Consider the following 22110-nt stretch of genomic DNA (forward strand, 5'->3'; position numbering starts at 1 on the left):
AAAGCAAAGCAACAAAACTTGCTTCAGGTTTCTTCTGAGGAAAGTCTTGTAACTTACTTTTCCAGGAGAGGGGCGGAGAAAAAAGTGATGTGCCAGTCAATTTCACCCAGCAAAGCATCACTGTCCCAACAACGTCAGAAAATGACAAGGCAACTAAACTGTAGATAAACTCTTCTCAAAAAACCCTTAAATGGGATAGGAGATTGTGCTTACCAAGAAAAAGATATTTGTATAAAATAAATACTCAAATCCTAACACACAGAAATACATACACTCTCTTACATAGTCAAGCTGCTTCAACATGTTCTCCACAAAGGTATCGAAATTGAGTGATGTGCATGTACCATTATTAGTTTCCCCAAAACCCCAAAACCCAACTGAATTACAGTTGACCATTAAATGGCGTACAACAACTACACATCCAAAACAAACTTGAAACAAATTTAATCTGTGAACAAGCAGCAATATAAACGTCAGACACCTAACTGTGAAAACATCTGAGACAGCATTCAATATTATTTCAGAGTACAACTGTTGCCTACAGATCAGATACCATTTGTCACTGCCGAATATTCCTACTTTCTTTAACCAGGTACAATCTAGAAGAAAAATGTACAGTTTTCTTAATGGCTACTCATATTTTGGGTGAAAATGACAGAAGTTCTACAGAAAATATATTGGAGGTCAAGGCAACCACAACAGAAAAACAACTAGTGGCAATTTTTCATCAGGGTATCTTCAGGAGCTTACTAGCATTTTGACAAAATTGGTACTTTCATTCTTCTAGCTCTAAGTTGCCATTGCTCTTGTTTATCAATATAGCTAACGTACCTGGAACAAATATCCTTTCCATTATACCTTTTATTTACAACTTTCAAATATAAATAAATAAACATTCAGCCTTCGGAATGTAACTCTCGGGCCTCTTTTTTTTTCTTACTTATACTGCTATTACCTCTTAACTTACCAAAGAATATTGCCCTGGTCACCCTTATTTCTGTAGTTTCAATCTCTTGCCCTTTCTGACATAAATCGATGGTACAAGTCACATCAAATTCTAGGTGACCAAATAAATTTCACCCAGTCTGAGAAGTAAGAGGTAACAATACATGCATTAAGTATCCTAAATGACTGCAGTTACTATGGAGACCCCTTTTAAATCTAAATAATTGTGATCTTTCGTCCTTCCTTCTCTGTATTATCACTGCAAGTCCCTAATTCTTTCTTTTCTATCCAGTACAGCATACTGTATTTTCTGAGTATAGCTATTTCTACACGTGGCCTAAAAAACCATTCTGGTCCATGAAAAACAAATGAGCAAATCCTTTCTACTGGCACCACACCAAGTCCAAACATGATAACTGAACTTCAGAAGTCAGCAATGTGACAGCCTATGAATGATTCTATTTAGAAACATTCTGGTATCTCCTGCTCTATAATTTTGGTGGTTTTTTCTTGATATTGGTTGGGTGTTTGATTGTGACATTTATAATTCTGAGTGCAACCCAGAGTTCATCTGCTCCTCCTGCTTATTCCCATGAGAAGTACTAACTATACTTCAATTAACTTTAAAAAAAGTTAAATAAAAACATTACCTACATCTCCTGAAAAGTATTTCTAAACCCCCCGTTTGAGATAACTTCCATAAGGCAGGTTGCACGATAGTATAAAATCAACTGACACAGCTCTGGTCATTCTAAATCTTTGAGTTCCAGGTTGTTAAATTCATTGTCCAAATGCCCTGTCATAACTTTCCACTAAAGAAGTTGTGACAGCACTTATAATGTACTCCTAAGCTATAAAACTGATGAAGCAATATTTTAGTAGCAGAATATGTGTTTAGGAATAGGCAAGGCTAAACAGGGATAGGTATGCTGTAAATTGATTCATCTCCCAAAAGTCACACATTAAGTCTGTCAACACAGTGGCATTGAGTGCTGTAGAAATGCCTCTACTCATATCTCAATCATCCACTTTATAGAGAATCCTTAGAGAAGGCTTTCATGGGTCCTGGTAGCCATGATATATTTTAAGCAGCAATGATTCACAACTGTCATTCAGTTCTAGTGTTAACTGCTTTTCTTGTATCATGCAGTTCACAGAATCATAGAAAAACAGGTTGGAAGGAACCTCAAGGATCATCTGGTCCAACCTTTCTTGGAAAAAGCATGGTCTAGACAAGATGGCCCAGCATCCCGTCCAGATGATTTTTAAAAGCAACCAATGTTGGGGAATCCACCACTTCCCTGGGGAGATTATTCCAGTGACTGATTGTTCTCATTGTGAAAAATATTCCTCTTGTGTCCAGTCAGAATCTCCCCAGGCTTAACTTGTACCCATTACCCCTCATCTTCTCCATGTGGCTCCTTGTAAAAAGGGAGTCTCTACTTTCTCTGTAGCCACCCTTTAAATAATGGAGCATGGCAATAATCAGCTCGTGATAACCCATAACTCATAACTTGTCTCTTTCTCCTTTACAGACCAACAGATTAACTCATAAAACCAGTTTATTAGTCAGTAAACACAGATTGTTCAACAGTTTATTGAACCCTGTACATATTTTTAAAAATCTCTTATTGATACTGCACAGAAATAATGTGCTGTTTCTGAAAAATAGCAACTTGCTTAATCATCCATATTTATTTTCAGTGTTGTATCTGTATCATTCAGCTGACTGATAGTTGCACTTTGGTGGCATTGTTCCCAGGAAGCTAATGTTGAAGAGATGCTGTAAACCTGATATACTATATTGCAACATATAAAAGGACAATTAGGATTAATAAAACAGAGCTTTATTTAGTCTGTCTAAACAAGAAGATCATTCAAATAACCCCTCAAGATTTCATAATCCCACCGCAACATTTCTGGTTTTATATGCCAAATCTTAGATATTCCTTTTCACAAGCCTAATTACTGTATTTTTAATAATATATTTGTCTCCATTTAAGACTCATAAAATTCAGTTTCACTATAAAAATTAATCATTTTCCAGAGCTTCTGGTTGATTTCTTTCAATTCAGCATTGGCATTTCAGCTGAGAGAAAGCTATTTGACAACTGAGGACATAATGTTCCAGCAAAACAGATGAAAAAAAGCAAGAAAGCAAGAGAGCATGCATACATGCACCAAGAAGGCAGAAACACAAACATGGGGTTTTTTTAGAGCTTAGTAAAACATCTAATCAGCAGAAAACAGAAGCTCTTCAAACAGATCAGACATAGTGTGCTATAGGCAGATGACCCGGAGAAAGCACTATATGCTAAAACTAAGGGTTTACCAAACAACAAAAGGCAGAGAGTGTATTCATGTATGATCTACGAGCAAATTCAGCCTGTTCTATCTGAAACAAATGTAACCTTATAGCCCCATGCCCGCAATACACAGAAAATGAGAAAGTAGCAGAAGCAAAGCTACCAAGACAGTTTGCTGACTGGGGTAATGAGATGCCCAAAGAGCTCTGAACTTATGTCAAAGAAACAAACATTTAGAGGGAATAGGTTCAAATCCCAGGTTCCCTCATTGTTCTACAGCATGACAGTAAGATATCTGAGCATTGGGAGGAAGGAATGTACATATAAAAACAAGTACTTTCAGTCTAGATACATTGCTCATCGCATGAATGGGTACCATCCCAGCCTGAGTACCTCTTTGCAGGGTCAGTAACAAACTAGTTACAGCACTCCAGCAGATGTATGCGAAAGAAGACATAGTTTACCCCTACTGTCATCCTTTTGAAAGCACTATTGGGAAGAAGATCAAGACTATGGAAACTACAGAAAATAAATTAGGTAACACTGAGGAATGAGGGATCTTTTCCAGAAAAGTATGGTCAAGGTTGCTGTAGAAGTGAAACTAAGATTTAGGTAGAGCTTTCAATGCAAGAGTAGCAAAGGGAAAAACATGAGAATATAAACAAAATTGAAAGAATAATCAGAAACAATAGGGGGCTAGATGTCATTGTAGTTTGTAGCAGATTAGGATAATTATATGAGAACTTTCCTCTTCTCTAGCCCCATCTCATTATTTAGGCTTGTAAAGTCTAACGTTTTTTCCCAGGAGAATTAAAAGGGGAGACAGAGGCAGGGAGAGTTTATTTTGGCAAAAACTGTAGCATGAAACTGTCTCATGTTTGTAGAATTTGTTCACAGTTTTATAAAGGTATTTTCAAGAACACCAGGCAAGCCAATTTTTTTTTTTTTTTTTTTAAGTCACAGTTATTTAACAACAGATATAATCTCAGTTTCTTTTAACATACATTAAAAATAATTAGGTAATGATGAACACATTTATCAAACAGACCAACACAGTGACACTTTCTAAGAAGTATTCACTGCTGGAAAAATCAATATTCAGAACAGTCTCAGTGTCTGAAAAAATAACAATAAGTAACAGCTGTACTAGTTCTGTAGTTCTTCCAGGTCTTTGCGATACCTGAATGGTATCGGCAAATTCTTTACATGACAATAACAATACTATCAATTTCACTACAGGAGTGAATTGCAATTGCAAACTCCTTGGGAAGTTGTTATGAGCCACCATATGCATTTTTAAAAGGAAAGCAACTCAGGGGGTTTAAGCAAGTTGCCCATGTCCACTAATATATCCTTGGAAAACTTCAGTATCAGACATCTGGATTTCTTCAATGTGTTTTCTTTTTTTTCCTCTTTTTTTTCTTTTTCAGGTCTACATAAGCACTCCTCAAGTTGCAAACCAAAATTTAACAGGAAAAAGGATCCCCAAATTAATTAAAAGTAAAGTTAGTTAAGTGAAGTTTTTTTTTTGGAACAGCACAGTAAAAACATGACATAAGAGATACACATTAATGAAGAAAAAAACTTCCAAGAATCACACCAAAAATGCTTGACAAATGCAAGAAACACTTCCCTCTAATTCAGGATAGAACTTATCAGTGTCATCTCTCCTAGAACTGTTGCAAAGAGACTGGAGGAAACAAAGTCTCACTATTTATCAGCCACAAAGAATAGCCCACATACAAATGGGAAAGTATAGACGTCACACTTCTGTGAATGCCAGAAAGCAGTGAAAGTCATCGTACATGATCCATGATGGGGTTGGATATCATCACACCACTTTCCACATGCTTAAAATCACTGGTTCCGCTTCAAAGGCAATTAGTGTAAATAGACTTCTAGTTGTGATTTAATATAATGAGCCTACTCAGTAGATTACTAATATAAATCACAATTACTACCTCTGAAGGAAACAGTTTTTAAAATATATGTGAAAATAGAACAAACAGAGAGAGGGCTTGCAAAACTCCCGTGTGTTAACAATGGCTTCCTATGAGTTATATATAATCTACCTTCTTTTGAACAACTGTTTTTTAAAGGAAGACAGGTTTCAAATTTCTTTATTCTTTTTAAATGGATGTGAAACTACATCACAAGGATTGGGATGTGAACTGGTTTTCCAGAGTGCAGCTGGAGTGTCTGCACTGACAGGTCACAGCTCCACATAATAAGGCTGCAAATAGTCACATTTCAGAGAAAACACAAAAATGATGACAATATAGCAACTGAGATGTGACAAATCCTTATTATAAGCATAGCTGTGTACTGCAAACATTTAGATCTTTTTGAGGAGCCTATGGCCTCATATATAAAATGCTACTAATTCTATTCTGCTTAAGAAATGTCTGAGTACATAATTATAAAGTTTAGATGTAATTCCCATTTTAAAAACTCCCTAAATGCATATTTGCCCAACAGACCATAACTCTCCAAAAGGAATCACTGTTATCTGCAGGACAAACTATTAACAGTTTAATAGCTAGTGGTTTATTAACTAATGGTTTAATACAGTTTAAAGTTCTTAAAATTATTATCCCTGAAGTAAAATTAGATCTTTAAATAAACTCTGTTGGTGTTAAGCATTTAATTTAAACTAAATATTCAAACACTGAGACATGCTTCTAACAGCAAAACCCCATCAAAAATGGTTAAGGTTGCATAGTCTAAATGACATCTTATTACTTTTTTCTCATCCATCTTCCTAAAACAAATGTTTGCACTTGGCATCACAACTTATAAGGATGAGTGAAACAGGCGTATGGTATAGAGCAGACTGAGCACTGAATCTGTTAGAAATGAAAAGGTATTGGGAGACCTATTATGCGAAAGATCAAAGCGTACTACTGTACAGGACTAGCAGAGACCTCCAGGTTATCACGCATTTTACACAGAATTGTCAGATCGAAATAAATGTTTGGGAGTTATCCTTGGAAGGTCTAGCTCCTGGATCCATGTGACTGCATGAAAATCTCACCTTTCAATAAAAAATACACTTCTAAACCTTGAGATTTTGGAGGGACTGAGGCAATCACGGAAATCAGGAACTATGAGAAAAACTACCAAATACATGGCTCATGGAAAAAAATGGAAACTTAGTATTTTTAATGACTTAACTAAAACTTTTTAATTGGCGAGACTGAAAACATAGCTTTTATGTTATGTGCTTTATGACTACCATGTTCAAAAACTTGTGTCTTCAGCTCAAATCACTGTTGTTCCATTTATTAGCATAGCTACAGGAGTCATGAGTGTGGAATACATCAATCAGTATTGCTGCACAAGCCCTTGTGCAGAGGCTCCTCTCACAATAAAACCATGTCTTCACCTCTAGCTTGCAGCACAAAACTGAAGGTATTGCAGCAGAAGCACACTGCTAATATATTTGATATATTCCAGAGCACTCCCAATCACTCCTAATTTCTAGTTGTTCTAAAGTATACCCCTCTGCCCAAAACTCCTAATCCAAGGAATCACGTTTTTCCAAATATACTTTAATTTTGTATTTTAAAACTTATTGCAAGAAAAATTCTACACTGCCCATTTTCATGCTCTTCAGATATCAATACAAACACAGCAGAATAACATCATAAAATATATTTTTATGTGCTATCTTTAGTAATGACTTCGCAAAACATTTTTCTTCACATGGGAAAGTGAGTAACTAAATTCCCTATTCTCTTTGCATTTTCAGAGATAAATGTTGTCTTTATTTTAGTAACTTAAAGATATGATTGCAAACAGGTCTAAGATGCAACTTTTCTCATTTCTGAATAAACTTATTTGAATGTGTTTCATTCACATAAGAAAAGCTGTCAAAATGTGGTGTCTATGAAGGCTATTATGTCTTCAAAATAAGATTCATAGTGAGAAACTTTGAAAGAAGGAAACAAAGAAAATCATCATTAAAGAACAAACTCATACTTGAAGAGGATCAAAAACTGCCAAATAATATTCCTTAACTATCACCAACCCCTTATCGGGGAATCACCTTAACTTGTATGTATGTTGTCAAGGTTTGAGCTCAGAGGGCAACTGAGCACCACACAGCCATGCCCTCACCCTTTCACCTTCAGGAATGGGAAGAAGAAAATAAAGCAAAAGTCTCAGGAATTGAGATAAGGACAGGGAGAGATGACTCACCCATTACAGTCACAGGCAAAGAACCGACTCCTCAGGGGAAGAAAAAGAACATCCATTTAATTCAGACACTAACAACAACATTTAAGAGTGGGACAATGAGAAGCATTGCCACATCTTAAAAATACCTTCCCCCCAACCCTCCTTTCTTCCCATGCTCAGCTTTGCTCTCCATTTCTCTGCCTACTCCCCTCCAGAAGCACAGGGGCAGGTAATGTGGGTTACAGTCAGACTGCCACTCCTTCTTCAGGAGGAGGACTTCTCACATTCCTCCCCTGCTCCAGCGTGGTTCCCCTCTCACAGGAGACAGTCCTCCGTGAACTTTCTCTGGCATGAGTCCTTCTCACAGGCTGCAGCACTTCCCTTGCTGCTCTGGTGTGAGTCCCCCCCATGTGTTGCAGTTCTCCCAGCACCAAACTACATCAGTAGGGGCTGCTTCTTCCCACAATCCTGGCCTTCTTCAGGTTCAATCACCTGCTCCAGTGTTGGGTCCTCCATAGGCTGCAGGTCGGCATCTGCTCCACCATGGACCTCCACAGTGGCAGGTGGGCAGCCAGCCATCTCACCACAGGCTGCAGGGGAGTCACTGCTCCAGCACACCTCCCCCCCATCCTTCCACTGACCTTGTTGTTTGCATAGGTGTTCTCCTCGCAACTCCTCACAAATCCTAACTCCTCCTCCCAAATCCCATCTCCTCCTCCCAGGTTCCCCTTCTTAACTATGTTATCACAGAGGTGCAGCCATTGTCACTAATTGGTTTGGCCTTGGCCAGAGGCAGGTCCAACTTGGAGCCAAGGGAGCTTTGAGAAGCTTCTCACAGGGGCCACTGCTGTAGCCCCCTCACCTGCTACAGAAAACATCTGCCACACACAGAAACCCAACACAATGTAATTACTTTTATCATATTAATTGCTGAGTTAACATTCACGTACCAAATAGCAGAGTTGACAAGGAAGTCTATCTTCTTAGTTCCTAATCAAAGTCTAAGTCACCACAAGAACAGTGACAGAACAGTGACAGAACTAGCTATCTCAAATTTTCTAATGAAATACGGGCTGGAATTCACCTACCAGAAATTACTAAGATACGTATCCAAAGCTAACTTGGTACTTTTTAGAGGATTGTGCAAAGAGATTAAGAACTACAAAGAAAAGGAAAGTACTGATTAAAGCTCGCTCTCACAAAAAAGAAGAACACCAAACTGCCCCTAAAAACACACAGCACTGCAGATGTCTAAGTATTTTGTTTGGTAGCATTTAGAGACAGGGCTACAATAGCAGTTACAATGTCAGCAAAGCTGCGTTATGATAAAACAGTATAATTCTTCTTACTGAGTGATTTTAACCACAAATATTAAATAGAGTCAGTAAATAAAAATTTAAAAAATCAAGAGAAATTATCAAATTTCCCATTCAAAACCACAGATAACATAGAGCCATAATAAAAACTGCAGGAGAAAAGAAAATTTGACATTAAAACTTCTTTGATATGTGAATCAGAGAAGCAGTTCATTATAGTAGCATCTTGGAAGTTTCCTCAGTAGTTGTGTAAAACTGCTTCCATGCGTATACACAGTATGACTTAATGCAAAAAAAACCCACCCTTTTTAGAATAGAAACTTGATGTTACTCTGGAAGAACCTGATTTAAAATCATAGCCAAGTTGTTATTCAATGTAATGTTTAAAGATAGCAAATTATAATACAGGAACACAGTATACAAGACAAGAAAACAAGCATGTTAACCCTGCTGACTGAATGTGGCTTGTGAAACTCCAACGAGCAAATTAAGCTAATAAATATTTTACTTTTGAAACCTAACGTGCAAAGGTGGTTAAAGTCTACTGCAGCCGCATCAGTACATGCATTTGGCTCCTACACTTAATAAACATGCTCATTTCTTTTACTGTTTTTTGGTGGATAAACAAGCAGTTGGTAAATACACCTGTATTTCAGGATAAATATATACAATAACATTGAAAAATGGAAAATACAAGACAGATTTCTAGTGCAAAACTTCCAAGTAATACACAAAATACCAGCCAATAACTTATTGAAACCATTAAATGGCTTAAATGATTAAATTCCTAGCTGAGAAAAATATGATTACATGACTTCTGGGGCTCTTGGAAAACACATAATTTGAAAAAGTGTCTAACAAAGCATGTGCTTACCAATTGAAGAAAAAGCTGAGAAGCTGCAGCAGATAAATTAAATAGTAGAGAGTAATCAATCACGGTGCTAAAATGATAGATGACAACTAAACTGAAGCCCCAGGGAAGTACAAACACAGAGCCATTTTGCAAAATTAAGTTGCATAACTAGCATACCTCAAAGCAGTACAGAATCTAAATCCATGTCAGAGATCGCACATTAAAAAATGCAAATCTGTGTGTGTAATACAAGATCGATAAAAAGGAGAAAAATGAGGTTTCGAGGCACAGAATTTTGTAAGCATATGAGTCACAGAGAGTATACTACTATGAATAGTCTTAACATTATAACAAAAACAGAGACAAAACAAAAAACCTTTACACTGTGCAAATGTTACTTCATAATTTATCAGAAATTCATACTCTCACTGTGGAAGGAAAAAAACCAAAACCAACTGAAAAGTGAAACTAATTTAGGGGAAGACCTCATTAACGAATTCAGGTAGTGTGAACGCTCAAATGAACTATTTTATCCAAGACTGCAGTATATGCACATGAATTTTAATGGGCAATGACAAAACCTGGAAGCACAGGGAATAAGGGCACTTCCATGATGCTTCTAGATTACTATATTGCAATGAAAGGCTGAAATTGTAATGTACGGGTAGATTATTGTGATTAGTAGAGAACATTCAGAAGCCACAGGCTCATTTCTTTTTGAAGGCTCATAAATTCAACTTTTAGAAAACTGACCCTTCCAAAACCAAGGAACCCTTCATTCAGCTACTTCATCTCTGTTACGTTACATACATCTAGATATAATATGGTAAATGGTAAAATACAAAATACCGTAGCTTTCAAAATAGATAATAGAGTAAACAACGGTAATATTCCGTGCTCATCAGCTAAAGTATAACATGAATTTAGTTCCTCTACATGTAAAGGAGTCAAACTACCCGAATAATAATTTTCAGTGGGCCAAGCCTCCGCTCAGTCTGCTTGCAGCAGAACGCAGTTTGGCCATCCTCCTCCTGTATTAGCACTTTGTTCAGTCTCCTAATTTGTGGCACATTACCTGAACTTGTCTTTATTAAACAACAATAATGAAAAAACTGATATTAACCAGAAGCCACCAAAAATGTCAATTATTTCATAAACCAACTGATGTGGCAGATGAAATTTGATGGCTGCTGACTATGTGAGGACAATGGAGACCTTTTTTGGAACACATATTGCAAGACTTTTTCTCTCCTCCACAAAGGATGACAGTGATCTTCTGCAATAAAAAAGCTAAATGATAAAGGCCCTTGCATTTGAAACAAAGATAAGAACAATTAAACCATATAAAATATAGTACATATTATGACTTTTGTCATTTTCTTAATAAGAACAATAGTAATTTTATCTTCTTCCTATATCTGGAATCCAGTATTTGCCTCTTGGCAATGGATATTTTAAATTTTAGGTTTTAATTCAGGTTGACAAAAAAATAAAAGTGTTTTAAAACAAAGATGCACAATTTAATAATCCCAGTATCAGAAGAATGACTTGTTGCTTAGTGTATGAATAACATATAGTTCACAAGGGTGTTTTAAGCAGACCCAATGGTAGCATAAGTGAACTTCCCTATACGGCTGAATGTATAGCCTGATCAAGCTGGTAACATTGCTCCTCAATGATGATGGATGAGAGATAAATGTAATTTTATTTCTGTTTTATTATTCTAATTTCCCATGTATATTCCAAACAGAGTGTTAAATAAATTACACATTACAAATGTTAAATAACCACGGTACAGTTTCATTTCTGTAATTATATATTCATTGTTGGATCATCTGTAGTTTATAATCATAATACCATGACTGATAAAATTAACTGATGGATACTATGAAAAGGTTTTGTCAACCCATTCTGCCAGGAGGAGAGAGAGAATTTGCATGTGATGGAGTACCAATAATAGTTGATTAATTTTTTCTCACTATACACATATAAATCTACACTATTCTGAAACTGCTGCTCATGAGTTCTAACCACTTGACACAGAAATACAAGTGAGAAGAAAATCTTCAAGTGTCTGCAGTAGCAAAATTTACTTTTTACAAACAGGTCTATAACAACTCCTGCATTTTTTGTATACATGTATCAGTTGACTTTTACAAATTGCTTGGAATTGCTAATATTTATGCACGTAACTGTCAGTCATCTGCTACCAAATCTTAAAATCCAGGGGAAAAGCACAACTGTTTTGGTTGAAGGTATTCCATGCATCAAATAACAATTTCCAAAAGTTCTACCATATCTTTCTGCATGTCAAATAAAAACTGCAAGAGCTGATCCATACTAAAATATGTTCCAACCCACTACAAATTCCTTAGAGACAGGTAGAAGGCATTATTCTGTGCATTATTACCCGACAATACCAATAAAGCTCTTGGTCTGTAGAGTATCTATGGAATACTAGAAATAGCAAGCTCAAAATCTGCCAAAGATTGGGAACATTCTGCAATGCAGCTCTGCCAAGAGGAAGAAGAGATGGCCCTGTGTGGGAGATGTGAGGAGAAAATATGAAGTTGGAGCAAAATAGCTGTGTAGGTAGAAGACCAGAAAGATAAAGGGTGAAGAGAGATGTGATAGCATGCAGGGAATCTAAACCACGAGAGTCACGGTGGGAAAGAAAAGAAAATGGAAGGAAAGTATGATTGACAGAAGAAGCAATGGAAAGTTAAGAGGAATACATAAATAAGAGTTTTGAGAAGTTCTTTTAAAACTGTTGGGGTTTTGTTTTTTTGGTTTTTTTGTTTTTTTTTTTTTTTCTCCTAATGATCTTCTGGAACATTTCTATGATTCATTACATGTCTAAAAAATGCCTACTGGTAACACAGGTTAGTACATTGTATAAATAACCCTACAGATTTTCAAACAAGCATTATGTTGCCCTCAGCTTGAGTGAAATGTTACACATTTCCTCTGATGTTGTCTGATTAAATGCAATGTTAAAACCCATCATTGAACTTGGTTGCCCAGAGAGATACTGGGCATTTTCTGGCTATTAAGGTTTATACATTTTCTTTTCCACCAAACAGTTTTATTTTTACTGATTGCCAAAAAATATACAAGATTTATTTCTATCCAAAAATAATCTGTTCCCTGCATGAGTTTGGCTAAATGAAAAGACATTTCACATATGACAAGAAAATTCCTTCAATTCTACTTCATGATATATTGTCAAACGTATATTCCATAAGCAGAATGGTGCTGAAGAGCACATATTCTCTGTACATTACTGTCCACAATCTTCTGCCACAAAAAGGCTCTATTAGCACCTAGCATAGAAGAACTATTTTGTTGGAAATGTTAACAGAAATGCCTTAACACACATTCACCCGCTTTGGTTCTCAAAGAATACTGCCACCTTTTAATACCCAGTAATGCAACACACCCATATAACCTGCTACACTTCCCAGGGCATATTACATAGGATTGACATTAAAAGCAGTGTCTGTTCTCTACTGTATCATGACTGGTACCTGACCAGCATCTGAGATTTTTTTCAAAGGACAACATCAATAATATCATCCACGAGACAACCATGGCTCATTTTCTTATCTCAGAGGGGATTCTTTGTTACTTGATGCTTTATAAAGCAGTAGTTATCAAAGGCCAGTGCATCCATGCATTGTGATTGGTCATACTGTGCAGTGAACAGCACAGCTCTGACCAAGTCAGTTCAGAACAATTAGTAATTAAGTGGTTAACACAAACCCACAAAGCTCTCTTACTTATGTCCCAACCTAACAGGATCTGACTACACTGATAAACCAAAGTGTTTTTATGCAAAATTTCAAGTGTGAGCAAAGTTAGTATAATACTATTTTTAGCTTGGTACCTTCTAGTTCACATTTAATGAGAAAGCTGTAGAAGTATTTTCAGTATGGGCAGTGATAAAGACACACACGGTGTGGATTGTGTGGGCTTCTTACCTAAAATGATTATAAGATTAAGAAAAGTCTACCCCTGTGAAATGCAACTGAGTTTGATAGAAGGCAGAAATGCTCACTGCACTAATTTCTTACACGTTAAAAGAACTGTGAATAAGAAAAAATACCAAAAAAATGGAAGTACAAATAATAATTAGCTTCAGAGTACTTAATCCAGTCACTTACTGTTCACAATACAGACTGTGTGCTTAACTCTCTTCTCTTTGTTTATTCAGGACCCCGCGTTTCTGTAAAAAAAACAAATACATGCATTTATCATCTACATAAAATTAATTATCTAGTTTCATTTGTGCCATAGTAGTTTGCCATTTTCATATTTAGTTTTGGCTTACTCTAAGATTTATGGACTTGGGTTTTTGTGAAAGCATCCAGAAGAGAAAATTCACATCGCTCCTTTTCCTTAAAAGGCAAAGTTTCCAGTCTTAGGTACTATGATAGCAGCAGAGATGGGAAATCCACAGGTTCAGGGAACAAATCTCTTCTGAAACCTCATGTCAAATTCTAGGCATTTGAGTTGCATCTGGGCACCTGCAGCTCTCCCCAGTTCAGGGAAGGTGACAGGCTTTCACACCTGTGAGGCTGGCAATCCTCTGGTCAAAATTAAATTCTCATGCTGTATTACCCCATTAGACTGACGAGTTAAGGAAAAAACAACATGTACCTCCAATGATAGCCACAGCCTCCCACACCACTTCTGGAGGAGAGTGGGACACGCTGCAGAGGAGTGCACACCAGCTCCTTAGCCCTCCTTGGTAAGTTTACAGGCATCACAACAGAGGTGAGTTTTAAAGGCAGGATTTGAAGTAACATAGCATACCGGCTTTGCAGATTTTTACTATTAACAATTTTCATGAATAAAGGTTGCATGAGAGAAGGGAGAAAATTGGGACTAATGAGCAATAAGGGTTGCAATAAGGGCAACACTGATGTGAAAGAGCAGGCAGGATCAAGCTGTGAAGGCACTTAAATGAGAAGATGACCAATTTTGATACAGTTAAAAAAGGGAGCCAAATGCACAGTTACCAAGATAGGTAAATGTATTTTTAATTTTACATCAACTTTGTCAGAGGAAAATGAAACTGCTGTTATCTAAAACTGTCAAACTGTATCACATCAACCCTTACTCTGGTCTTTAAAAAAATGCAAATCAAAATTCCATCCAGCATCTCACTCTGAATTAACCAGGCTACCATCTTCCATGACTCAAAAATAAAGGATTCAGAACATAACTAATTTTAAAAATCTATTTTTCCCTTCTGTTTTAGTAAAAAATTAATATTGCCTTCTGTATAGTTCTGTCAATAGCTATGGTATCTCAGAAATCACTCACCTGCACGTCAGTCTACTGAAGAAACCTGTTAAGCAACAAATAAAACAGCTGTTTGGGGCCGAGAGTTATATACTCCCTGAGTCCAAAGCACACATTATTATGTTGTTATTAAGTTTGAAACTTTTTTGAACTATAGGGTTTACCTCTTCTATCTAATACTCTATTTCATTATGTCCTAGATATCAGTGAGGTGTTGTGGAGCACTCAAACAATGCAAGGTTAGCTGGACAATGATATGAAACCCTCATTCCAAAGGGTTTGGAATAATTCAGATGATGGTGTAAAACACAGCTGTGGGATCAACTAATTTATTTCCCAGAGTTTGTAATACATCTGACAATAGACTTAGCAAGCCTTACATAGCTTGGTGCTTCTTATTAGCTGTATAAAATGTCCTGGTTCAGGCCATGACAGACCTAATCTGAACTACTGTACTCAAATACTTCCTGAACAGGTTCAACCAAAACTTTGCCTCTCCCTGTCATCCAAGCCCTTCTAAACTGAGGGATTTGAAACTCAGACCCACTCAGAGATAGGTTTCCATTAAAAGCTCTAATCCCAACCCTCTCTCAGGGTTTAAAGCCAGGGTTTTGGTTCAGGTCCCTGTGTCCATCTTGCATTTGAGCAGAGGTAGCTGCAAGTGCCTTAGAGAAATTAACACCCAGAGTCACACCTGCTCTGCGGTACACTGTCTCAATCTTCCCCTGTTTCTCTAAGCTGTCTGTGTCAAGCTGTGTCATATTATTACTGAGCCTTTCAGAAGATTAACTATTTCCTTCTGCTGCAAAGAGAGAAAATGGAAAGACAGATGATTATTTGAGTATCTGAGTATTAACTGGAAATAACCGAACAAAAATACAGGTTATGTGCTAGTGAAGGAAATATAAAAAAAATCAGAAGTTTGGTGCTTTCATTAAGTGCAGAGACAGCCTGCCTGCTCCCCTGAAGTTGACAGATGAAGTTTCCAAAACATATGAAAAACATAATGCAGATTCTGGAATAAATAAGTAAAAACCAATCAGTAATAATCAACATTTATCAAGGACACTAAATACCAGCACTCTGCAGGAACTGCAGAGCTAAAATATACAGAGAGAAATAAAGAGGAAAGATTTGCATTTCTAGGGAAAGATCAAAAAAATTACCAGAGAAATTTAGCTGTGTTTCTATCGTTTACTATTCAACACAGGCTATTTTTTATGAGATGTGTTGGAAGATTAATTCATTCACCCTTGGTTATGGACTCCTGTGGGTCTTCAGTGCAGGAGATCCCCTGCAGTGACAACTATATTTCCAGAGCTACAAATAGCATCTGTCATACCACTAGTATCTTCCAAGGCTCTGTTTTCATTTCAGTAATATTTGAAAGGGAAGACTTTTCCTAATGAATCCATTGGAAATATCAACAGAAACACATTCTGATATGCCTGAATGCATCCTGTAATACCCCTTTGAAGAATAATCTATATTTAACAAATGGTATCTATAGATGATACTTTAGGGCCTGTAATTTTAGGGTAAGTAATCATGCAAATGATCTGTAACTTTTACTTCACCTAGTCATAAAGATATACAAAAGCAGTCAAAACAAATGCTTTTTTAGTTAATTCTAAGCTCTGTTCCCAGTTACTGTTAGTGGTAATAGTTATGGAAATAGTCCCATTAAACGGGTAGAACTGGACCTCTAAAATAAAGTTCAGTCAGCCACACTGAATTTAAGAATATACATGCATATCTTTGCTCATGAAATGAAACCCCTACTTCACTGCAAGAAATGGATTATTTTCAGTTTTCCTCAGGAAACTCTTGTGTAACTCATACAGAAACAGAGTAGATTTTCATTTATTACAGGTGACAAAGAACATTTTTAGCATCACAGAATCATGGCAAAAATACGCCCCTTCTATTACACGCTTCACTATTGATTGTGAACTGTACTATAAGAGACAAAAGGGAAGTTGCATGGTAATTAAAGATTTCTCAAGATCTCTTAGGCCATCTGCAGTTTCTTTATTCTATCTTTATAGCCAGGAAGAACTCTGTGATCTTTTACAAAGTCCATGAAGAAACAATTTTTGTCTGTTTAGGATTTATGGGCTAAACACTCATTAGTAGAGCATATGGCTGTTATCCGAATATTTTTCCCTCCTTTCAAACATTGAGGAATAATTTTGCAAACTGAATCTCTATACTCTCTAGTAATACAGAGCTGCTAATACATCATCATTATGGTTTAGTGACACTTTGAGAGCACAACTGGACATTTTTGTTATGAAGAACTAAAAGCTCTAGAAATCAGTTTCAGGAGGGTTTTGGTTTTGACAGAGCTGAAAGTTAGCCCAGGTTTTCTGAGGAGTTTATTGATCATCTTTCAAACCCGAGGACATGACTTGATGTGGCATACCTGGGAGGTTCTGAATAAACCATTTTTAAATTTTGGGTGGCAAAATGAGAAAACATAAACAAAACTTCAAACAAAAAGCAGCTGGTGTTTAGCCTACTGAATTTAGCAGTGCAGCCTCAAAACCCAACTCCATAGTGTTAGAAATTAAAATGGGAATTTCAAATTTTATTTTCTGCTTTAGAATTATTTATGAGAGGAAATTATATTAATTGAAAGTGGAAGTTATACAGTATTATGAATAGACTGACATCCTGTAAAACACAGAGCTGACATCTGGGAAAATGAGGCTAGCATTCGATTATGAAGTTTAAATTAGTTAATAATCAGTACAGTCTGGATAATTTCTAGTTGCATAATGTGCAACAAATTAAATGTATTTTGAAAAAAATGGAGTTGTGGGCATTTATTAATTGCTTCAGATATTGAAACAGAAATTGTCATAGATCATGAACTTTACAGTCTTCAATCATATTCATATTCCAATATTTTATGGGCTTAATTTGCTCAGCATAAACTTTTCACTGTGAGTAACATTGATTTTGTCAAAGCCTCAAATAAGTCACAGAACAGATCTGGGGATTAGTTTAGATGGGATTTAAAGCACACACTGTGAATCCCTATACAACTACCACTTAAAACACTATCCTTTCAAGCCCAGATGGATTGCTATGGCAACAGAATCCCAAATACCAGGTTTGTAACTAACAAAAATGTAAATTATTGATGAACTCGGAGTTGTCTCTCTTGGACACCCTCCTATTCAAATACCAAACCGTATGGTTAGAGTACAGAGAAAAGGTTGATATGCAATTTCCCCAGCCCAGTGAGCACTAATCCCAAAGGATTTCATTAAATCTTTTGGCTTAAATTTTTATTCTTGGAACAGCAGTCAGCAAGCAGGGATTACATTAAAACAGGCACTATTGAGGTCATTACTGACTGAATTCAGGCCTGTAATATAACAAAACTAATTTTAAATACGCCTCCACAAAAAAAAAAACACAACTAAACAGTACTCCTGTAAGTTACCATATATTAGATGACAGCATTCTTCCCCGACACCCATCACCCTGCCTCCTTGCCAGTAAGAAATACAGTATAGAAGAGTAAAAAACAATATACATATTATTTGATAAAGAGATACACATATGATGGTAGAGGTGATTGTGCACAAAGAAGTGAGTTGCAGCAGAATAACGAACGAAAGGAGACTCAGTAGTCTCTGACATTCTGTAAATCAAAATCCAGAATAAAAAGCTCTCTAGCAAATAAGAAAATCAGGAAAAAAAAAAAAAAGTACTTATTGTCATCTTTATTGCAAATTTAATTAAAAGTCTGATAGGGGAATAAATAGTGGTTGGGTAACTAAGTACTTCTATGGACCCCCTTTTCTGGAAAGCCTCTCAGACTGTATAGAGAATGTCATTAACACAGTAAGTACCACAAAAATATACCCACCAGTTCTCACATTTTGGATTGCAACAGTTCAGAGGGTTTTAAAACAACCGAAGTCTATGCAAAAAATAAAAATTCTCAGATGTGTGCCTGCCATTAGGTGTCAGTGTACAGAGAAGAGAGATGGAAAACTTCTGCCTGTAAGAGCTCGTGCTCTCAAAACTAGGAGGAAAAAACAGGGCAGTGAGTAAGTTTGTGGAAATGGATAAATACAGATGCATGCTGCTGGTTTTCCTAAGGGAGGGGAAACAACTATTGAAACAGGAAACAAAAGAGAAAAGATAAACAAAGACAAGGACCCATTTTTAAGACAAGGGAGAAATGTAGAGCAACAGAATGAAAAAGAAAAGATACCTGTCCCACTTCCTGGTGGGGCAGGAGAAATTCTACCATCCTCATTCATCCACATGAGCATTTATTCAGCACAGTATATAAAGACAGCGTACCTACATAAGGGAGCTGCCATCTGAACAGTCATTTAAGTTTACATATATTAACTAGATTGCAGGCTTTTTGTAGATCTTGACACACAATATTTAAATATTTCATCCTACAATTTAGCAGTATACACATGCACTGTCACTGTGGCCACTAGTGGTAAAAACAGTATTTAGACCCTGCTTCCTCTGCCCATTCAGTCTGTGGCTTGGTCATCCCCACCCTGTGACACGTGGTTAAAGCTGAACATAATTTTCAGCTCTAGGGATTTCTCTACTTAGTGAAGGACTCTGCTTATTGCAGAATTTGTCTCTGGGAAGAGTTTTTACAATACTAGCAATGAAGCTGCTTTTTTTTTGGCTTCTGTTCACTTGTACTTAGTTACCTGCTGCCTACTGTTCAAAGATGCTGCTCACTCATGGCTTCCTCAAAATTTCAGTTTTTAGCAGATTAAAGATCCAAGGGCTTCATCTCCATGGAGGCTCTGTGGTCCTTTTTCCATAGGAAAGTGGCTAGTCTTTTCTCACTTATACTCCACACCTCCATCTGACATACTGTCTTTCTGCTATACACAACTCACACGCCGGCTAAAAAGCAGCTACTAACCCTCAGTAAGTGCTAGCTGCTCCTCAAGTGGGCCTGCATCTCTCTCCCAGCTGCGTGATGCTTCTCATTCGCAGCTACTGCATCTCCTACTAGCACTGCCCAGAGCATGCTTTGCTACTCTCCTTGGTTCTCAGTCCTGGTGGCTTCAGATCTCCTGTTGCTCATCAACAGCCTTTTCCAGCTCCTGCTTTACCCTCACACTTGGCTTGATGTTAAAAGAGCCATCCACTCTGATATTTCAATCAACCACACAGGTCAGTATCATAACTTAATGATCAATTAACAGTCATATGAATCAGTGGGCATGAAAAGATTCTCTTTTCATGAAAGAAAACCTATTAACAGTGATAATATGGCCAGTAACAATACAGTCACAATCGGTATCTGAGTCAACTTGAGTTTATGTTCTTATGACAACTCTCGGCCATATGCGGGAATGCCAACGGAGTATCAGAATTTTGGGCAGCACTAGCATTCCCCCCAGTATCTATCCAGGACAACATACGGCTCTTCCTCTACTAACACCCATTTCACAGTGAAACTACTGTAGTTCTACTGTATAAAGGTGATGTCCGATGTGCCAGAGATGCTGATGTATACTAAATGTGGCACAAACTCCCAGGAGATCTTTGTATGTGACAGACCATTGAAGTAGACAAGTTGGATTTGTTCATACTCTATAGGGACTCTTCAACCACTTTGCTGCATCTGCCATGTAGTAACTGTGGAGCTGGCTCTGGGAAGAATCTTCACAGTGCACAGCTTGCCATTCCTGCTTTGTGATTGCTGGATATGTCTCAGCCATTTTCTTAGAGAACAGTAGAATTTTCTACCTTTACATGAAGCCTAAATTTTTCCATTTGCAAATACGAACACATGAGAGTACCACTAACATTTATTAGTAATAAAAAGCCCCCAAAACTTTATATATCAGAATGTTACTTAATTTTCCTAAGTGAAAGTTTTCAAGGATTCAGCTGAAAAAAACCAGCACTCTTGACATGGCACTTCATCAAATTTAATTCCAAATAATTTCTGACTTTCCTAGACAAAAAGATAAAGACCTACCATTATTTTCTGAGTAATTTTAGAAAAAAAGAATCCAGTTCTCCTTAAGTTGCTTCATAATACTATTTAGACCAGATTTCTTTTATTATATGAAATGGTAAGCAAAATTGGTTTCAGAAAGTCATATTTAGGTTGCTTGTTACAGCTATAAACCAAAATTTATTTAAAAGCACAGTGAAGGTTTTTAATCAGTCTCCCAAATCCTTCCTAGAAAGATAACATAGATCTTTACATTAATAGCTGGAGTATTTTATGGAACTAACACAAGCTATCTAACTGTAAACACTTCGAAGAACTTCAGTACCTTCAATACACACTCGAATGCATTCCAGTGTTTGGAGACTCAAAATCGAATTGCTTTTATCACAGGACAAAAGCACCTGCTGCAATATCCACTGCAGGAAGTGATTATACGTTACATAACGCTTCTGATCTTTTTGTTCTAAAAGTTTTGCATACTTTTTTTTTACCTTATTTCTCAATTCTGCTTTACAAAAATGCACTAATATGGGCAAGCAATTCACCCATAAAACCTGATACTAAGTATGAGCACCTCAGCAGATTAAGCAATGTAATCTATGGATGAGTTTTCCTAATAACCTTCCTATATTACTCTAAAGAGACTTACAGTGGCAACAACTTCAGTATTTGCTGGCCATTTAAATGCATCCCTTCAAAGATAACTTTTTTAGAGTGAGAGAAAATCCTAAACAGACTTATTCTGAGGTTCACCTGGATATGTATGCTAGAAGATGATAATTCACTGTTGGTATAATGTTAACCCACACTTTCTCTCATATACTGTAAGCTTTATTCATGCTGCTGTTTTAATCCTCCTAAATACAAACGAAGCGAAGTTACTGCCTACCCCTTCCTTTACTAACCCAAGAAGTAACGGCCTATTTACTGCCCAGATTTCTGTTTAGCAGCAAAACAAACCCTATAAAAATGGGTACATCAGTTTCCAAAGCTGCTACCCATGATCTTCCACATTCATTTTAATGTTGCTTGCTCTGCGCCCATCATGCAACATCCTTTGTTCTACACCAACAGACTTCTGCTCCCTTTAACCTTTCTATAACTATCTTGGGGATTCAATATCCCAAGACTACTTTTTTTAACTTTCATGTGAATTTTTGCTACTCTAACAGTCACAGTTGGTTTTCCACTTTGTTCAACCACATTTTAAACTATTAAGAGACTGAAATGTCA

General features: G+C 36.8%; 1 protein-coding gene across 4 annotated transcripts in view; it reads right to left on the reverse strand.

Annotated features, from left to right (window-relative positions):
• Positions 1-22110, reverse strand: part of SYT1 (synaptotagmin 1) — a 360537-nt gene that overhangs the window by 219000 nt on the left and 119427 nt on the right. For all 4 annotated transcript variants that reach the window (XM_042793239.1, XM_042793237.1, XM_042793238.1 and 1 more), the window contains one exon: positions 13763-13824. The gene's annotated coding sequence lies outside the window, so the exon portion shown is untranslated. The remainder of the gene's footprint in view (positions 1-13762; positions 13825-22110) is intronic.

The sequence above is a fragment of the Tyto alba genome, unplaced genomic scaffold (genome assembly GCF_018691265.1).
Source record: "Tyto alba isolate M040663 unplaced genomic scaffold, T.alba_DEE_v4.0 Super-Scaffold_2, whole genome shotgun sequence".
In the NCBI taxonomy this organism is placed as follows: Eukaryota; Metazoa; Chordata; class Aves; order Strigiformes; family Tytonidae; genus Tyto; species Tyto alba.